Genomic DNA, 17,233 nt, shown 5'->3' on the forward strand with positions numbered 1-17,233 from the left:
AAGTCTAGTATTGTAGATTTGGCCATTGTTGTCATCTTTATTTAACATGTAGTCTTTTGAATGCAATCTTCCATCCCCCCAATCTCAAAATCACTACGATCAAAGAGATCTTAGAAGGGCACCTAATTCCTTCATTGTCTAGAATTGTTGTAACCCACCTCAATCCGGAATCACCAGGTTGGGGCGATCTAAATTCTAAATGAGAATTAGTCTTGGGCACTTTACATTCACCAAAGCGGTGCTCTAAAAGTAAAACAATGGTGTCTTCTCATTTGCATCATCCCCATTCTCTTCAATAGCTGCGCTCTCATAACTATATTTTGCTCCGGCTTCTTGATAGACAAAGTTATGGAAAACTTACCACATCATATTATCTATTGAGTGGATATGGTCCATCTATGCTCTTACAATAGATATGCTGCTTGGGCTATGGAATGAAAAATAATAAAGCTCCAAATAGGAGCTGGGTTATGTGTCTTGCAAACACCATAGAATCAATTTGCTTGTGTCAAAGGGCAACAATCATTTATACTACCTTTTAGCTTAAAACCACAAGGAATATCAACAATCTCTAGCTTGTAGCCTTGTTTGGGGATATTAGCTACTACAAAATCTCTCATATTATAGCAATAGACATTGTAATAATTAATTCATAAGGGGTTGGAGAGAGGGTTGGATGGACTTTCACCTCTTCCATGAGTCAACCCCTGCATGGAAATGGCCAATGACCTTTGGTAGTACGAAAACACAACCGTTCTAAATGTCATTGCTCATAACAAAGAACTTCAGCACTGGGGGTAATGGAGTTTGCATTTTGGGAAGCAAAGCTCGACGTGCAAAAGATGAGGGGAAAGTGTAGTGCTTTGGAACCTTAGAGAGATTGATGGGAGAAGAGCTAGGAGGAAGAAAATAGAGAAATCATTTCACTAAAATGAAAATTGGCAAAGTCCAAGAAAGTTAGTAGAAGAAGAAAGCACTGGGAAATTAGATGAAGTAACCAAGGAGAATATATGAGCTAAAAGGTAGAGTGGAAGTTCTCGAGGATCAATTGAATCCAACAATAAATAAGGTGCACATCTCAAGGATCAAGCTCAACAAGTGCAAGTAAAATTTACAAATGAATCTTCAAAGTTCTTTGAAGGCATTTGACAACATAGTCTCATGAGTTACAAGCAATGATTAAGGATCTTCTAATGCAACTAACAAAGCGATACGATGGCACCAACAAACATCCCACCAAAGAAGAAGGACAATGACAAAACTTGATTTGAGAGACACAAGAGCAAACAAAGAAACAAGGATGTAGATGCATGAGTTAGTCTCTAAAACAAAAGAACCAGATTAGGCACTATGGTGAATATGATTAAGACCATAACAGAGGGGGATTTATGTCACCCTCTAAAATCTATGCAATGACCAATATTATAAGATGTACAAGGTCATAGAGTTGTTGGAGACAAATGAGGTGTTATTGAATAATTGTACCATTCCCCCCATATGGATGGAGGAAACTAGGTAGAGACAAGTGGAGCAAGCAAGGACCATTAGCATCATGAGATGGTTTCAGCACAAGGATTAGGGATGATGTTGAACCCCTAAAGCTAAGGTGTTCAAAAACCAAGTGAATGCCAAGGAAAATGACGAAGTGATCCACATACAAAAGTTTGAGTAAAATGGAGCGAGTCCCAATCTTAGGCCTGTTAAGCAACCATAGAGTTGGATGGCTGAAAGTTATTGCAAGATCTTGCCCAACAGTCTTGGAAAGACCTTTGCACATGAGTCTTGATGGTGACATCAACGGACCACATTAAGGAGAGAGACTCATTGCATGGGGAACATGCCAATCGTGATGAAGGATTTAGGTTGGTTAATACTTGATTGTAAGGTAGGGCTGCAAGAGGTGGTTATTTGCATGACACATTTATTGAAAGGGCAGTGGTTGTGTAATGATGTTCTTTTCCTCCCCAAATTCTATTTACATCTAATTGGAAATAAAGCATCTTGGCTAGGTACACCTTGAAGTATATGATTCTAAAATTCAATCTATAGAGGGTACCTCTAGCAAGGTTATTCGTTCTTTAATGTTAAAATTTTCCTTAGACAATTACATTGTGGCTTGCAAGTATTTTATAGCTCCTGCAGGTACCTTAACGGCGAAAGCCACCATTCTTGGTAAAAGCTTGGATCCAAGACAATTACAAAGGATTATTTGGTGATGAGTCAACCCAACAAGATGTGCTAAGAACTACCAACTGGCCCAACATTCAAGCACCAACATCAACATCCACTTTTGCTTCTCAACCTTGGCAAGCACCTTACCAACAAAAAAACAAAGAAGAAGAGCAACCAAGCAAATATGGGTCTGAAAGGATCTATTGAATGCTCCAGGATACTTTGAGGGTGAATCATTATTTTGGATTCCAAAGAAACCTCAACATATAAAGCCACCCCCTCCTCTAAACATCGAGCCTCACCATTGCCAGCCACCCCTTCATGTAAAAAACAAAGCTCAACATCAAAGAAGAAGATGACACCATCCAATAAGGAAGGTACATTACCAATGGGTTCCCACAAGACTACTTGAGGCCCAAGGATATTACCTTGGAAACTCTTATATATGGGTACCCAAGCCTTGCCATAGCAATCAACAACCCATCCATGCTTGCCCTAAGCCTAAATGTACATAATCGCCATCGCAAAAGCAAGTGAGGAGCCCCAAATCTATCAATACAAAAGTATCAATGAGTCCAGATGCACCAATAATAGTCACACAAGAACCTACTCTGCAAATATGCCAAGAATAGCGAGAACCTGCTTGCAAGGATAAGGGAAAAGCACCAATGCAGGAGGATCATACAAAAAGGAATTCATCTACCTCCTCTTGAGTAGTTACACAAGAACCTATCTCAAAAAGGGAGACGGTAACACAAGAACCCACTCGACCACAAGTCTATCAAAAGGCATGTCAATTTATTGCATCATCTTCAAGGCAACTGGTAGTAACATAAGAACCTGTCTTAAAAAAAGAGACAGTAACACAAGAACCTGCCAAGACAAAAGATGAATCCACGTCGGGAGCCACACAAGAACCTTCCTTACTGAGAAATTTAGCATCTAGCTTCAGGATAGCTACGCAAGAATTGGCTACACAAGTAATGCCCATCAAAACGGAAGTCCCACAAGAACTTTCCAATGTGAACAACGAATTATCTTCATCCTTAACAACTTTCTCAGTTGAAACTTGGGCTTAACAAAAGCAAAATATCTCTGAGACATTGCAATCCTACTCACATTTGATACATAGAACATATATCACTTTATTATGATGAGTATCATAGAAGTGGTACATGTGGGAGATTGCAATGTTCAATGGTGCAACACTGACAACAAGAAACATGCCAATAGTAGACCCACAAGAATCTACTCCTAAAAATGGAGTAGCTCCACAAGAACCTACTGTTGCAATCAACGATCTTAAAGAACTTCAAGCATCCTTGTTGCCAATGGGATGACAACTATCGCCAACAAAGATCTCCATTGATGTCTTACCGACTCTCCTTTGAAGTGATTATAAGACTTACACGAGGTCCCGAATAGCTATACAATTAATATTCCTCTAGTGGTCTACAAAATGATTTTCTTGCTAGGTCTGGGTCACAATTGGTCAATATGTCATTGCACTCACCTTCTAATATACTCACTTGGTATTAAGGCCATTTAGGTATTCTGAGTGCCTATGCCACAAATGGCATTGCAAAGAGATGTGAATGTTGGAGGCAATGAAAAGGTCTGATGTTTGATAGTAATTGGTTGCTTTGTGGGGATTGGAATGTGGCAAAAGAGTTGGATGACAAGCCACATGGTGGTAGGGGTTCTTTCAGAGTTGAATGTGAAGCATGGGAGGATTTATTTTTAGAAAGGGGGTTGATTGACTGTATGGAGTTGGACATAGAGGGACTAGGTGAATTTTCTTGGAGCAATAGATGAAAAGGAGAGAAATTCTTTGTAGGGACAATAGGTAGATTTTATGAGTCAGGTGAGGGTTGGTGGTTGCGAGCTCCATTTGAAGGTTTATATGTTCAGTCAACTCTGATATGATCATATGGTGTGGAGGTTATCTTTGCCTATGGTGAGTGGTTAGTCTTTGGATGTACCATACAAATTTAACAAGAAGTTTTTCAGATGTAAACAAATTTGTAGAGTAATTCATGAAACTTACAAAATCTGTGCAAGTGGAATTGAAGATCCATATGCAAGGTGGGACACAAGCATATGTGGGGTTGCTATTGGGTGGGTCCTGGGAGAAGGGACACTTGGTTAAGGTAGGGGTTCCTTTTAGATTGGCACTTGAGGATGCTCTGTGTGATCTGATTATGGGTACTTTGTTGGTTGAGATGGAAGGAGCATTTTAGGCTAGGGAAATCAAAGAGGTTGAACTTGCATGGGTGAGGAGTAGACAACTATGGTTGTTGATTGGGGACTACCTTCTATAGAGTTCTTCAAGGCTATGAAAGGAAGCAGACTCATGAGTTGGTAGATAGAGTGATGAATAAGCAAGGGAAATTAGCCACAGAGTTTTGGAATGAGGTGTTCAAGTCTAAATTGAGCATGATTGTAGGGGTGCAGGGTACAAAATTAGGACTAGGTGGATGTTGTGAATGTGGCTCTTGTTGACATTGTTTATAGGGTTTCAAAGAAGTTGGTGGGCAAGGCCATTCTCTATTTGCGCATTATGAGAGGCCATTTGCACCATTGAGAAACACAAGGCCATGGCTCGAATAGGTTGGCTGTTGAATTCTTTATTTGTTTCTAGGATACTATTCAGATGAGGTTCATGAATAGGGTTTTTTTCCTAAATAGTAGTCACTAGTGGCATGTGGGGGATTGGAGACCCATAATGATGTTAAACACTTCCTATAAGATTATTTATAAGTTTATGAGGATTAGGGATGTTGGCATGGCAGTTGATAGGAAAATAATGGGATTTAGGTCAAGGACATGTTCAAGAATGTGCATAATTTTTCAGCGGCCTTATATTATGTGCATGTTGGTTAGAGATGTATCTTGTTTGGGTTTGATCAAGGCATATGAAAAAGTACAATGGGACTTTGTATTTGCTATCTTGGATAGATTTGGCTTTGAGGTTAGTTTTGGTTGGATGGTTGCATCGTTGTTTGGTAATGCCTCTGCAATATTATGCCTCAATGGAAGAGTGGTTGGAAGGTAGGAATCACACCACTCTATGAGGGAGGGGTGTCCTTTGGTTCCCTAGCTATTTGCTATTTGTTTTATTTCCCTTATCTTGATGTTCAAGGAGGGTATTTTCAATGGGTCAATTAAGGGGGTCTATGCTTCCATCTGGAAGTCAAATTTGCTCCCAGCTTCTTGCAAATGACCTTGTTGTTGTTTCTAAAGAGGATCGAGTTAGGTGAAAATCTTTGATGTCTTGCAAAACTTTGTGCTGCTTTAGGTTCTAATTGTAGTTGGTCTAGGACGTTTGTGGTTAGGGTGGATCAAGGATCGTTAATTGGATGGGTTGGAGCTTACCAATTGGTGTGGAGAGAGGAGAGTGTGCATTATTTGGGATCCTAGATGGGCTTGGATATTTCATTTCATCAGTGGTTTAATTGGTTCAAGGATAAAATGAGGCAGAAGCTCCCATCATGGGGGGGATGCATTGGGATGGAATGCTTGAGTGTTCATTATTCAGCATGTGCTGGCCATGGATTCAACCTATATTGCTATAGTTTCTCAAACTGCTACATGCCATTGCTTCAATGTATTTTGTTATAGTTTGAAATTTTGACAAATGTCACTAGTAAGAAGTTGAGAAAATGCTAAGGACCTTTATGTGGACAGAGGATAATGCAATGTGGAATGCTCTAAAGGTTCCTAAGTTGAGAAGAGGATTAGGTGTTCTGATTGTGGGGTTCAAGAATGTGGCAATTGAGCAAATGGTGAATTTTTGAGTGTTCAGCACTCTGGGTTGAGATTGTTAAATGGTACATTAGATAGGGAATATCTAAGGTAGTGGACAACTGGGTGGCATTGAATTAGTATGAGAAACTCTTCTCAGGGTTTCCATTGAAGATTATTGGCTCAAATTTAGTTGTCAGGCTTGTTGATGCATGGAAGATTCGCTACCACCTGGTTAATTGGAAAGGGTGAAGGGGGCTAAGAGGTGATGCTAGTCTCCATGAAAACATTTGGTGGAGTCTAGCTATCATGGCTAATCAAAAACCTTTGGCAATGATGCATATGTCGGGTGAGGAGCTTGTAGAGGAAGGGAGGTAGATCTTTGATTTATTTGTGGGACACTAGGAAAGCTGATTGGAAATCATTAGAGGAGATGCAACTATAGTTTGGCCTGATTGAAAGAGAGGTGAACTTTTTGAAGTCGATGTTTGGGATGTGTTAGTAGAGTGGCATCAGATATTATTATTTATAGTAGATGTTATGATGATTGAAAGAATAATCGTGCCATTGTCCATGGCCATAGCTTTTCCATATATCATTCTTTTGTACATTCATTGCACTTTTTGCTAATCCATGTTCATTGCTTCCTTGCACAAATTGCTACACTCTGGTTGCTTGGGATGCAATTGGTCACTTGTTACTCAATTTGAGATATTAGTAGGTTGCACAATCATTTGCATGCAGCTCTCCACCATGATCTTTGCAGATCACTTCTTGAGAGGAAGAACTTCAATTTCTCAAGGAATCAAACTATTCACATATTCCTTCATCACGTCTAGGGCTTCCTTGGCCCATTCATTGTGTGCTATTTTCTTTGTTGGATCAGCACCTAGACTCCATGGATTGATTTCCCTCAAGCCAATACATCTTTGCCATTTACTTTCCTTTCTGCACCCTCCTCAGGTTTGCGAATTGGGATTTGTGGTGTTCATCTATGTCTACTCATGCGGTGGCCAATTAAAGCTGTCATGAAAACTTTATTGAGTTATAACCATGAAAGCAAGAGCTATCGTGATTCGGAGCCACAGCCACACTTTGAGGGGCAGATCAACATTGGGAGCTGCAATTAGTGGCATTGATCGAATGAAACTCCACATTGGGAGTTGCAAGTTGTGATTTCGATCGATTGAAACTCTTCTTATGAGCAAAAATTAAACTATCTTGAGATTTTTATGAGAAAATCAAGCTCTCCTGATTGTTGATTGAAGCCCTTCTCACACTCTTATCGAAAATCAAACTATGGTAGAATTTTTCTTGCCATTGCCTACAAGCTACTGTGATTTCTATTAGGGAGCTTCGCACTCAAGCTATGGTTATTGAGGTCTTCTATTAGTTGTATCTATAAGAAAAATCACTAGTCATCTATAGATTTTGAAATGTATAGATAGTCGTTAAGTATAGCTTGTGAATTGTAGCATTTCAAAAGAGATAAAAAAGAATCCCGTGCTCCTAGATTTCAAGAAATCTGTCACTAGGATTGTAATTTGCATCTGAGGAACTGATTGCTATGGGGATTAAAGGCGACTGTACCTTAACCTCGTCTATGTACAATACTCATACACATATATATATGGATGACATAGAAGATTAGGGTGTTCTGCATCCATGAAAAATTGTGTGGCTCTCTCTTCTGGCTCTCCCTCTCTCTCACCCTCTTCTGTTCTGCTTTCGTTGTTGAAATCTCTCAACTAGTATCAGAGCACAGGTGTTCTAGCTCAGCTTGAGTGTGTGCTTGGAGACCAAATTCTGTTGCCACAACTCTGTGGGAGAAAGGAGAAGCTTTGTTGGCTGACTTTACCTATATCTTGGTGTACATAGACCTTGCAGAAACCTTTGGCAAGTTCTCTGAGTGGTTTTGCAGCAACAAAAGACTTTTTTAATGATTCCCCTATTTCTTTTGACGAGACTGAGAGTCTAAAATGATCTTCCTGCTTTTAGTATCCGTTGCACTTTGGGAGTTCAAAAACCCCTTTATTCTTGAATTTTGGATCATTTTGTTGGATTTTTGACTCACAATCTCTACTTCAATGTTTTTCTACCAGTGTGTTAGAACTCAAGTTTGAAGTGACCATTTGTAGACTATCAATTCTGGTGGACTCAAGAGGTTCTAAAACTTCTATGATGCTCATCATTTGCACTCTGGTGGTATTTATAAATAGATTTGTTTGCAAAAACGTTTTTTGGTCTATGTGTTGGACCTGGTGATTGCGACACAGTTTTCAAAACCGTCTATTCCATTGCATTTTGAAGGCCCAAAGACCTATACCTGTCAGCTCTTGTATGATTTCATGGAGATTTGGAGAAGTTTTCTCTCGCTGAGACATTGAATTATCCTGTTCAAAATCCATTAAAAGGTTCAAACCTTTGTTTTTTTAATTACAAGTCAATTGCAAGGGTTGACTCCTAGTTTCCCATTCATCGATTGGCATTTTAGAGTTCCAATCGAAGAGAGATATTTGCATGTTGTCTTACTGAGTCCGATTATGTAGTGATGCCCATGTTTTAAGGCATCCCAGTTTCTATTTTCACTAGCAGTCATTGTCATAAGGCCATGATTTTTTTGATATACCTTATGCAAATCACTTTGGTTGCAGTCTAAGCCTTGTGCACTCATTTGTGGTTTGCATTAGGTTATAGTGGATGCTTTATAGCCCATTTGAATGCATTACAATCCTTGTTGGATGCACTAATAGGATGCTTTATTGATGGATGTTTAGCATGCAGATTTATGCTGAGTGATAGCTTCGACACATTGTAATTGATGTACTGATAGTGCTATGCTTTCTTGGATGAGACATTATTGATGCTTATGCCCATGGAATTTATTTTTTCTTGAGGCATTTGGCTCTTATCGGCATTGGGTTTGCCATTGTTTTGTCATTGGAGGTTGACATTTTCTTTTGGGCCAGATTTGCTCATATGGATGCATAATATATGCACATGAGTCAGATTCATTTTGATTCTTCGATCCTTGAGTTTTGTTGACACTATCCTCCATTAAAAGATATATTTGGGTTCACCTGGTATTTGGTGTGATTTCTCTCTTGTAGGTACTAGCATTTGAGATTTTGCTTTATTTGCATCATGGCATCATCTTCCATGTTTGAAAAGGAGTTTTTTAGCATTTAAAACATTGATGTGATAAAATTTTATTTGTGGAAAGAATAGATAAGGGATGTGCTTATTCAAAAGAAGTAGACTAAACCCTTGGCATGGATTAAAGCTAAGCCTACAGATACGTCTGAGGATGATTGGAATGAGTTGGATGCATTAGCAAAGTCTAATGTTAGACTTCATCTTGTAGAGTCAGTTTATTTCACAGTAGTAAATGAGCAATAACTCTGCACCTGGTGGAGTACTGAAGGTTGATGATGTTGTAGGTAGCTTGTTGGCCAAGGAGATTAGACAAAAGTCTATGGATGGCAACAAGTAGGATGCAGCCTTAAATGTGCAAAGGGGTAGTCTATCATAGCTCAAGGGGAAGTCCCAAGAAAGAGGGAAGTCTTGTAGCAAATCATGGGCATGGAACATTGAGTGTTACCATTGTGGCAAGAAGGGCCACATGAAAAAGAATTACTACAAGTTGAAAAGAGAGCAAAAGGATAATAAAAAAAATGCGCATTGGGGTGCAAATAAGAAGGAAGAGAGTCCAAGGGAGAACAAAGGAAAAGTGAAGATCGAGGAGATCAATGTAGTCACACTCATTGATAATAGTGACAATGACATTCTCTTCATGTCTAGTCTACATGTAGAGTTGCTTACCACTTCAGATGATGCATATTTCCAAGATTGGATTTTGGATTCTGGTGCTTCATTCCATGTTTCTCCCCACAGGGAATGGTTCTTCACTTATGATAGTGGAAAGACAGGTGGTGTGCATCTTGGAAATAACTATGCATGTGACATAGTTGGAGCATGTGACATAAAATTTTCTTTTGCAAATGTGTTTGCATTTCTTTTGAAAAATATGAGACATGTGCCTAAGTTGATCAAGAGTCTCATTTTAGTGAGTCTGCTAGATGACGCTGGTTTTTAGACCACCTTTGCCTTTCAGAGTTGGAAAATTGAAAAGGGCTCTATGGTTTTGGCAAGAGGTGCCAAGTTTGGGACATTGCATCCCTTACATGTATCAGGGGTGTCTGATCACCTTGTTGCAATAACTGAGCAGCCGAGTACTTCTTTGTGGCATTGCCGGCTGGGGCACATGAGTTAGAACAGAATAAAACTCTTATGCCATTTGGGTTATGTATCGCATTTGGGTTTTTTTTAACTTTGAATTTTGTGAGAATTGTCTCTTTGGGAAGCATAGTAAATCAGCCCATAAAAGAAGGGGAAAGAAAGAGCTTGAAAAGCTTGACTTGGTGCATTTAGACAAATGTGGTCCCATGCCTACATGGTCATTAGGTGGGGCTGAATACTCTGTGACATGAGTGAACTCATCTCCGATTGCATAGCATACTCCCACTTGTGCTGATCCTCGTGCATCATAGCCTCTCTGTAGTAAGAAGGCTCCCCGTAATAAGTAAGCATCACATAGTCTGCCCCTAGAACAAATCTCTCACGCAGTCTAGACACTCCAACTGATCTTCTCAAGGGCATTTTAGCTTTTTGTCCTACCCACATATCAGCGATAGTTGGCTCATCATTTCCACTAATAGATGATCTAGCATCTGTCATTGATTGTGTACTTGTGGGAGTATCTGGTAGCATCATTTCATGCACATTTGATTTATGGATAGCTTGCTGTCCTACCTACATATCAGCCACATTTGGCTCATCATTTCCACTAATAGATGATCCATCATTTGCCCTTGATTGTGTACTTGTGGGAGTACCTGGTGGCACCATTTCATGCACATTTGATGCATGGACAGCTTGTCTATCAACATATGCAAGTGATTCTCCTCATTTCCACATCCCTCATGGGTGTCTTATGCATCTTCTTCTCATTGAAGACCACATCATGGCTTTGAATGATCTTCTTTTCTTTTGGATCCCAAAGATAATAACCCATCTCTCCACTTTCACCATAACCAAGAAACATGCATTTTTTAGACTTAGGATCTAGCTTCTTTCGAAGCTCTTTTGGCACATGTGCATATGCCTCACACCCAAATATATGCAAATGATAGTAAGAGGGATTCTTGCCACTCCCTGCATCTTCAAGAATACCAGCATCGAAACTTTTACTATGTGATCTATTGATCACATGCACTGTAGTCTTCATTGCCTCAACCCAAAAACCACTAGAAAGGCTTGCATTGGAAAGCATACATTGCAACCTTTCCTGAATGGTGCGGTTCATCTTTTTTGCAACTAGATTTTGCTCTAGAGTAATAGGGGACGTGAGCTCCCTCTTGATCCCACATGTATCACAAAAATGCTGAAAGTCATGAGAGGTATAGTCTCTACCATTATCAGCCCGTAGGCATTTAAGCGTTCTATCTAACTGATTTTCAACTAAAGCCAACCATACCTGGAACACATCTCTCTTCCAAGCTATAGCATAAGCCCACACTTTCCTAGTTGCATCATCAATAAGACTTGGGACTTGGTTTCTTTGCCATGGAAAGAAAGCATTGCCATCTAAAAGGGACTACAAGATGAAGATCACAGGTAATAATGTGCCTAAGTACAAGGACCATTTGGTTGCTAAAGGGTTCAAGCAAGAGAAGGGTGTGGACTTTGATGAGATCTTCTCTCCGGTTGTGAAGATGACCACACTTAGATGCATACTTTGTACTTGGACTTATGTAGTAGAGGATATGGAGCTTATGCAAATGGATGTCAAGATAGCTTTCTTGCATGGGGATCGGCATGAGGAAATTTACATGATACAACCGAAAGGCTTTGAAGAAAAGGGCAAAGAACATTTGGTTTACAAGTGGATAAAGAGTCTCTATGGCCTTAGCAAGTGCTTAGAGAATGGTATCAAAAGTTGATGCTTTCATTTGGTCCCAAGGTTTCAGAAGAAGTGAAATTGATCACTGCCTCTACACTAAAAGGGCTAAGAATAATAGCTTGATACTCTTGGCACTTTATGTGGATCATATGCTATTGGCTAGCAAGAACAATTATGAGCTGGATGCCTTGAAGGCCAAGTTGCATGAGGCCTTTGACATGAAGGATTTTGGACCTGCAGATCATATTCTTGGTATCCGCATCACGCATGACCGGAGTAGAAGACTCCTTTGGCTTTCACCAAAGAAGTATGTTACAAAAGTATTAGAGCATTTCAATATAGATGTGGCAAAGGTAGTAAGTAATCCATTTCCTCCATATGTGAAAGTGAGTTAGGAAGATAGTCCCAAATTAGATGAGGAGAGGGCCATGATGGCCAAGGTTCCATATGCATCAGTAGTTGGGAGTCTTATGTATGCTATGATAGCTACTAGACCAGACATTGCATTTGCAGTGGGAGTTGTTAGCTGATATATGGCTAATCTAAGAAAGAGGCATTGGGAGGAAATTAAGTGCATCATGAGGTACATGAAGGGTACCAAGGAGACGTGCATCTACTTTGGCAGATGAGAGATGTGTGTACTTAGGTACACAGATTCAAACTATGCAGGGCATAGTAGGAGATCCAATTCTAGTTATGTGTTCACCTTTGCAGGTGGTGCAATGTTGTGGATGTCTCATGCACAAAAGTTTGTTGCTTTGTCTACCATAGAGGCCGAGTATGTTGTAAGAATTGAGAGTAATGAACTCAACTTTTTAATGCACGAGTAGCATGACCTGTCTCCTGATGGGTTAGAGACCCCCTCCGCTGTGGGTCTCAATGTGGGATCTTAAAATGTATTTAATTTTAAGAATAACATTTAAAGTCTCAAGGCCCCCTCCACCATAGGCATCGCTTGGCTTGGTTCTATGCTTGGCTTACTCAATGATTCAGCTAGATGTGTGGCCATGTGATAATGATCGAGGGGGTACACCTAGGTGGAGGTGGAAGTAGCATCAAGGGTGGCAACTAAGAGGAGAAGGGAAAGGGGGGGTGATGTCACCATTGCAAATGGATGAAATGAGTGAGAGGTTGCAGAGAAAGAGAGTGATGGATGAAGAGAGCAAGCAGGGAGGGCATAGTTTTATTGGAAGCAAAAAGCAAGAATTCAATGATGCAGAGCTATCATTCTAGATTTTAAAACATGTATGCTTGTCATATGGGGACATGAAAAATAATGAAATAATAATCACAAAAGAATTGTGATTGTCAAATTGTATTTCCCTTAAGAAATACATGTTTTTTAATGATTTTTAATGAAATCAAATAATGGACTTTGTTGAGAAGAAATTGATAGAGGCAAACCAACATTAGGTGGTAAGTCTTTGTAAAAAAACCCATCTTTTCAAGAATATGCCACAAAAGCTTCTCCATAAGTTAGTAAACAATAATCTGGATTTAGGCTTAGTGCAAAACAAAGTTTTATTTAAACACATACACATAGTGCCAAATGATTAACACTAGAAGAAATTAGGATTGTGTAGGTGACCGTTGATTCCAACATTTCCAATAGAATCAAGGATTTTCGGATTTTACATCCTCTATCCTACTTGTCTAATTATGTAGGCCATGATGTAGCGTTAATCTCAATAAGAGCTCCTTGCCAAGTTCACTAAACTTGGCAATTTGGTGATCTCCCTCGTGATATAACCACTCTGTTGCATCTAGTGTGAATTGAGACTCTATCACTCGTGAATATTTCTTTGTGCTTGCAGAAATGTTGTTTTACTGCTTATATGCATAAAGATTTGATTACTCATGATCACAACGAGTCTTGTCATTTGATCTTGCCATCAATACAACCAATCATTGTAAGAAAAATCATTTTCCTTGTGAAATTCATCCAAATTACCAATCAAAAATTAAACTTTGTGCTCACTCCTAAAGCATGTTGTATCATGAGGGAGAAGTTTAAAAACGGGACATATTGTTGGAGCAATGCAAGTTTAAATAGCCCATAAGAGCAACGCTCCATGGGTTCTTGGTACATAGAGCACCACTCAATTGGTGAGATAGGAATACATAATATAACAAAAGTAAAATGGGAGTGAGCTTTATTCATCCACAATCTAAGCCTCAAGCCTTATTGACAACTTCTGTTATATGTTCCACATGACTTTTGATTTACAGTCACAAATGAATCAAAATAATATTAGGCACAATTCAAATCATTTATAAGTACTTTTATATCAATTGCTATTTGCAAATAATAATGCTCTCACAATACTCCGTAAAAAAATACTTTTAATATATCTATTCTTCATGCAACATGGATAATTACCAATAAAAATTATGAAGCCAAAATTAGATTAATAGCAAGGGAACGTGATTCATTAGGCAATAAGCATGTAAACAACCTTGCCAATTCAACAATAATAGTTTGCAAAGCAACTTCTCATCATTTGAGAGCTTGGTCCCTTTCTTTTCAATAAAAAAGGGTAGAATAATGCTACAACCATGTTGAGAGTTCACGCTCAACATCATGTGATCATGTGTGCATAGCACCATCATGTAATCACATGTGCATAGCACTAACCAATAGAGTGCTATAAAGAAAAGGGTTAGATGCCCTAACCCTAACCCTAAATGCGTTTGTATATATTCTACATTTTCAACTAAATCTAGTGTACAGTTAGTCATTTGTGGTGTGCTCTCTAGCTGTGCCCTCTCTTCTCATCTCCACTCTTCTCCTCTCCCCTCTTCATATTTTGTCATGGTGTCAGAGCATGGTTTTGCCTTCTGCTGAGGTGCCATCCTCCTTGTGAGAGTGAGATATTGATTGAGAGATTGAGATCAAGTTTTCTCTTCCGTGAGAGAAAATTTTTGTTCATTTTGGAAGAAATTCCATCCACTTCCATTCATTGAGAGTCCATTCCTTTGAAAGATTTTCATTGCAAGAGTGTAGAGACTTTCAGCTAAGTTTGTGAGAAAGATACTGAGACTTCATCGAGAGAAAGAGAGATCTGAGATACATCTAGCTCTGAGATACATCTCTTCCCTTGAGAGATTGAGAGAGCTATTCTTGCTGTATTTGATTTCCTATTTTATTTGTCTTTTGAGAGCATTGAGAGAGTCTTGGCTTCCCTGCAATACAGGTTGCTAAAGCCAAAGCAGCATGCAAGCTAGAGGGCTCAAAGAGCGCCTCTTCTACTTCAGCGACTAAGAAAGACTGCTCTAGCCCATTTCCAAAGAAGTGACTTAGCACCTTCAAAACCTTCTGCATGGCAGTGCAATAGCACGGGCATTGATGATGATGGACTCTCCACACATAGTGCAACAAGGCGCCTCATCAACCCACCTAGCATAAACGATGTCCGGCTCTCCAGTGACCTCCATCGACAGACCAACTGCTCTTCAAAGTTGCAAGCTTCTACTCATAGCCTAGCACCCAGCACCCATGCCAGTGAGCTCCTAAGCTTACTGTATGAATCAACTGCAAAACATTGATTGTGGCAAGTGAAATTTGAATTATCGGTGAAGATAGAATTGTAATATATAAAATCTGATATGTATTACAAGGCTTGTGGCAAATGATGTTGGAAATAGCCAAGAGGCTTTACAAGACTAAAATGAGGTGCACAATGCCATGAAATAGCCGAATAGGCTTTACAATGATGGCATGTGTGTGTGAAATCAAATCATGTGCTATCTGCCCACTGAACAATCGACAATGCCTCTGAACAACTCTGAAGTTTGCTCACTAAACTGATGAACATTAGGTTTCAGGTAATGTGATGATGTGAAATCATATGTGAGCATATGGACTGACTCCGAGTAGGTACTAGTTGGGAATTTTGGGCATGGCTTAGATTGGCAACTTGGGGAGATTCAAAGCATCCCCTCGATGGCGATCTAGTCTACTCTGATCTAGATGTATACCAACCATCGATTGATGAAAGAACAACAAATAATTCCTTTTCTTTTGTTCTTTTTAAGTGCTGGGTCAGATGTGTCGATGTAGAGGCTGATGTGTGTGTAGGAAGTGGATTTGTTGACGAAGCTTAAAAGTGAGTGATACTTGCACCAAAATGTGTGCTTGATGTGACAAGCATGTAGAGCATAAAAAATCGAGCAACTTTCCTTTTTGGACTATCCTCAAATTCTTCCTGGATCAAGAGATACGACTTGTTCTAGGTAGAGGGGCAAAAGGAGTGCAAATGTGCTCAATGATGATGTGTCACTGTGGATCACATGCAGTGATGATGTGGCATTGTGCCTAGCAAGAGGTATGCCTTTGAAGTAGTGTGCTGAGGTGGCAAGTGTGTGGCACATGCAAAATGCCAAGTGTGCCAAGCAGGAGGTCAGTGTGCCTGGCAAGAGACTGCCACGTGATGTGATAGCTGACTGGACTAATGAGATGGTAGACTTGTGATGTGGTAGTGATAATGGTAGCTGATGATGTGGCTATGCTGAGTGGGAGCTGAGGTGATAGATGATGTGGATGCCATGTGTTAGGGTGATGTGGCAAGCGTTAACTGGTCAACGTGTTGACGTGGTGGTTGACTAGACTATTGACATGGTAGTAGATTGATGATGTGGCACAGTGACATGGCAGATAAGATTCCTTGATGACATGGCAGACAAGATGCCTTGATGACATCGTAGCCTTAACCACAACAGACGCCACTATCTGCAAAATGGCATAAGAGATATGGTCATGTCAATTTCAAGTACTTGTTAGATCTCAAGAATCAAAATATGGCAAATGGGATTCCTGAGCTACAGTTTCTTGGAAAAGTTTGCGAAACATGCTGCTTCAGTAAACAAAAGCGAACCAACTTTGGTAGAACTACCCCTCGTGCATGAGGTATTCTTGATTTGATACATATAGATGTATGGGGTTATGCCCAAACTATTAGATATCAATGCTCCACTCTCGTGTAACTATGCAGGAACCAGCTAACTCTACTTGTAAGCCTCCCATATGAGGAGAAGGCATTTAAGTAGCTCGGTTATCCAATAGGTCCTGGTTTGGATATTAGATGGGGGCCATGTGTGGCCTGATGGCTGGATGGCTTCAGATAGAGTTGGCACACCGCCAACTAGGCTACATGCAAGTGCGGAAAGGCATCCCTTAACTGACTGCATTGAGGGTAGATGGAGCATTTCCTGGGGTAGCCCACTCTCGGGTTACGGGGCCCGTTTGGAGCCTCAGATGATCCCGGATGGCTTTGGTCCAAATGGGGACAAAAGCTTAGTTGCTCTGTTTTACACACCGATTTTATCGTATGGTTGGTGGCCTATTTCAGGACCGAC

Source organism: Dipteris shenzhenensis, chromosome 30 (genome assembly GCF_047967505.1).
Source record: "Dipteris shenzhenensis isolate YYH24624 ecotype China chromosome 30, Dip_SZ_1.0, whole genome shotgun sequence".
In the NCBI taxonomy this organism is placed as follows: domain Eukaryota; kingdom Viridiplantae; phylum Streptophyta; class Polypodiopsida; order Gleicheniales; family Dipteridaceae; genus Dipteris; species Dipteris shenzhenensis.